Raw genomic sequence first — 5059 nt, forward strand, 5'->3', positions numbered from 1 at the left:
CGAGTTTTGATTTGTTTGTGTAGCAGATGACTTCACTTCCATAGAAGTCTGACAAGGTTTGCATTCATACATTCCAAAGCGTTCCAGTAACTTCTTCGTATAATTCGATTGATCGAGATACATTCCAAACTTATCTCTTCTTATTCTGATGCCTAGAAAATCGCTTACAGGGCCTACCCAGTGAGAAATGGTACATCGAATTGACGTCGAATCGATGTCGATTCGATCAAATTTCATCGATGCGTTTATGCCGAATTGTCGAACATTGAAATTTCAAATATTTCGAGATTATTTCGATGTCGTGATTACTGTGCAAACTATTTGTTAATATCATGTAGGAACTATATATATAATAATTGTTTTTAATATTTTCAACATTTTTTCCAATATCGATTCGACGTCGATTCGACATCGATTTGACATACGAGATAAGGAATCATTTTAATGTGGGTAATTTCCTACATTGCCGATATTCTGCGCGGTCGTTTGTCTTTTGAATCATGTCCTTTATGTTCTTTGTCCTATATGTGATTCGCTTGTGTATCAGGTACATACATATTCGGCTATCTGCATACATTGCGCATTTTATCAAGATAATTCTTTAGCTCTTATCATATATTATGCATTATAAAACAGTAAATAAATTAAAATAATATTGTTATACAAATATTTAATATTTTTTCTTATAATTTTAATAACTGTCGCGATTTAACATCACAAATTTGAGGTTACGTTTATTCCTATTTTGATAAAATTGTGTGAAATTGTGTTTTTAATGCAGCGTTGCTTAATTAAATTAGCATTTCATTATTTAAAAATCTCAATTCTTTCACTTAGACACATTGCGTACATTATCAGTGTAATGCAAACACGTAACATTATGCATATATATCACACTACATGTATGGATCGTTTCATGTTTCCATTAATACTGATAATGTATCATTTATTAGAAGACATTTATATGTATTTTTTCATATTTATTTCTATTATAAGTGAAATTGTGTTTCTATTGGAGCATTGCCTGGAAGAAGAGTGTACTATACTGTATAAGAGAATTGTTTGCTCTGTGCAAGAGAGACATAATTAAATGTAGCCATCGAAACTGAACGCATCGAGTAAGTACAAATTAAAATTTTATAACTTTACTATCTATCATATTCTCTGTATTTGTTATTATTGTATGTTCTGCATATATTCTTTTGTATTTTAATTTATTAGGGAAGGATGGGATAAAACGTCTCTTTAAATGAGAATTACATTTTTAATTTTTAATTGCAATTAAAGATTCGGTTAGAATACAATTTTTATTGTATGTTTAAACATGATTTTCAATTTTAACATAAGTTTTTTTTATTTTATGTACATTTATCAAATTTTTTTAAATAACTTCTAAATATCTTCAGAAAGGAGAAATGTGTTAAATACAAAAAGAAAGGTGTTTCGATTTATGTTAATGTATTAGAATAAGATTATTTTTCGACTTTTTATTATTTCCAATGATGATTACTCTATAAAACAAAAAATAGCAAAATTAGCTAACGTTATGTTTTTTATTTTTTAGTTAGTTCGAGTATATCGAGTTATAATTTTTAAAAAGGCATTTAAATTGCCCATTTATTGTGGCCCAGTTCCAACTTGCATGCATTATCTATCTGTATTCTAACGATTTGCATATATTGAATTAGTGCACGATGTCAGAGAAACATAATTAAATGTAGCCACCAAAACTGAAAGCATTGAGTAAGTACAAATTAAAAGTTAAAAATTTACTATTTATTGTATTTTCTGTATTTGTTGTTCTGCATACTCTTTTGTGCATTAATTTATTAGGGGAGGATGAGATAAATAGTCTCTTTAAACGAGAATTACATTTTTTATTTTTTATTAATTCGGTTAGGATAAAATTTTTATTGTATGTTTAAACATGCATTTACATTTTAACATAAGTTTTTTTTCTATTTTATTTACATTTATCAAATTGTTTTAAATAATTTCTGAATATCTTCAGAAGTGATAAATATAAAAAGAAAAATGTTTTGATTTAAATTAGTATATTAGAATAAGATTATTTTTCGACTTTTTATTATTACATATTTTCAATAATAATTACTTAAAACAAAAAATAACAAATTAGCTAATGTTATGTTTTTTATTGTTTAATTAGTTCGAGTTAATTTTAAATAAGGCATTTGAATTGCTTATCTATTGTGGCTCAGTTCCAACTTGCATGCGTTATCTTTCTATATTTCAACGATTTGGATATATTCAATTAATGTACGATGTCAGAGGACGATAGGCCTGTAAGTATCTTTTTCAAAATTATATTTATTATTTTATATTTATGATTTGACTCGAGTAGTTTTATCTATTGGTCGTTCTACAATGAGCACTTATTAATCGTAGTCCCATAACACGTGTTGTAATTTGGGAATCATAAGTCGTTAATCATAGCAAATTTACATCCATAATGATATAAAATAATCATCGATTACACAATTTGTGATTGCCTTATGTCACACTATAACTTGCTTCCATCTTATTTCCAAGATCTGATCAATGACTCTGACAACTTGATTATTGCAAAACATATATTTGTATATTTAAATTATACATATATATAAATATAAATTACTTGAAAAGTAATTATTAAAGTTACTAAAGTTTAAGTATTTGTATATTTAACTTAAATATGTATATACTTAAGTTAAATATATAAGTATTTGAATTAAACGTTCAAGTTGAAAAATTTAATTAACAATTTTGTTTCTTAGTATAGAAAATGATACCTTAATTAATATACGTATTCCCAGGAACAGATATTTATGGAAAACAAAATATAAGATATAAAATTAAATGTGTTAGTATTCTAACTTATATGATTTTTTCTTCGCAAACATCATGGAACGAGTTTTTAAGAGATCGTTAAATCGAAAAGTACGAAAGATTGTTGCAAAACGCCTTAGATTAGACAGAGTTAATGCTATTATACAACAGCAATACTTCACTGACAATGATAGTACTGATGTGGAGGAAAGTACTATATCTTGTAATCAGTCATCTGAAGATGATGGCTATAATATCGTTCACGAAGAAGATCAGAATGAACAGAATAATGAACACATTGATGGACTGAATTTATCAGGAAGTGAAGTAGATAGTATAGATGTTGACATTGCAAGTATTTTCAATCATGATAATAGCAGTATTATTTCATCGCGAGCACAGGAAGATCAGGAAAATATTGATTCGATCAGTTCTGTTGAAAGTTCATCAGATGAAGAGCAAGTGCTCTTTGCTAATGAAAACGAGAGGGCTCAGTATGTTCAAACTGCCATAGAAGAGTGGGCTCGTGAGCCAGGTAAACTGTCAAAAAGGAAGCTAAATGATCTACTTGCTAAACTTCATCCTGCATTTCCAAATTTACCTCTCAGTTACAAGACTCTTTTACAAACTTCTGGAATTAATTTAATAGCAGTTAATGGTGGAAAATTATGGTATAAAGGAATTGCATTCAATTTGCATTATATGGATTTGCAGGAATACTTAGCACGTTTTCATAAAATTGTCATTGATATTAATATAGATGGACTCCCTCTTCATAAAAGCTCCCCAGTCAGATTTTGGCCTATTTTAGGCAGACTTGTAAAAACTAAAAATGAATCTTTTATCATTGCACTTTATAAAGGAAGAGTCGATCCTAGTATTGAGGATTTTCTCGAACTTTTTGTGAAAGAAGTTGATCATTTACTTCGAAATGGTTATAAAAGAAATAGTATTGCTTATGAATTTTCTATTCGACATTATATTTTGGATGCCCCAGCTCGTGCAAAAATAAAGTGTTGTATTGAGCATGGAGGATATTGCGCTTGTGAGAAGTGTGAGGTCGTAGGAGAATGGATTGACAATCGCGTAACATATGTAGAGCTTAATGAGACTCTGAGAACTGATGAGTCATTTTGTAATCAGGAGCAACCATATCACCATCAGGGTCGTTCTCCATTGCTTAACATTGAAGCTCTTCTAGTATCTCAGTTTCGTTTGGATGGGTTACATCTTATTGATTTAGGAGTCTTTAAGAGATTTCTCTTAGCTCTTCGGAAATGGAATGGACCTTGGAAATTGCATCACAATACTGTTGCAGCTATTTCCCATGAGCTGGAAATGCTGAGGGACTCATGTCCATCAGATTTCAATAGACTTCCAAAACCTTTTGACGTTGCTTACATGAAGGGCACAGAGTATAGACGACTCTTGCTGTATGATGGTGTTTTAGTTTTTCGTGATAACTTTGATGAAAATATTTATAAACTATTTTTATTTCTTCATTCAGACATTTATATCTTAAGAAGTCCTGTGCTTGTAAGAAATCATTGTGATTATGCAGACCAGCTGTTAAGAACTTTTATTAAGCATTCTGCAGATGTATTTGGAAAAAAATTTGTTGTATATAATGTTCATAGTATGTGCCATCTGTCAAAAGAATGTGAAGAACATGGTGCACTTGATACTTTTAACGCTTATCCTTTTGAGAACAAATTATTTTCGATTAAATCATCCCTGCAATCTGGATATAAGCCACTCAAACAAGCTGCTTATCGTGACTTGGAGAAAAGAAATGTTGATATTGTTTTTGAAGATCATGAGAATGAGGTGCACTTGTCTCAAGAAAGCTTTATAGCTAATGAAATAATAGATGGTCTGCAGTTCAGAAAGATCATAATAAATGATACAACATTTAAGTGCAACTTAAAAGATTCGTGTTTTAAAACTATTACCTGTTACGTCCGGTATGTTTTCCTCTCTCCTCTGTTATCGGAGGGGAAATCGAGCGTACTAAGTCAGGCGGACTCCTGTCTGACCGCCGACAGGCCGCATGAGAAGGCGGCTAACCGACGCGATATTATTACGTCCGGTGATCCGCGGAGTGGATCCACCGGGAGTAGAATCCCCGGAGGGAGGTCCTCGCGAGAGCACCCGTTGCCGATCTCAACGAAGTCCTTGAAGTCGGTCACGGTGCCCCGACAAAGGTTGCAATCGCCCGCCTGACGATGGAAAA

This window comes from Wasmannia auropunctata, unplaced genomic scaffold, assembly GCF_000956235.1.
Source record: "Wasmannia auropunctata unplaced genomic scaffold, wasmannia.A_1.0 LD335801.1, whole genome shotgun sequence".
In the NCBI taxonomy this organism is placed as follows: domain Eukaryota; kingdom Metazoa; phylum Arthropoda; class Insecta; order Hymenoptera; family Formicidae; genus Wasmannia; species Wasmannia auropunctata.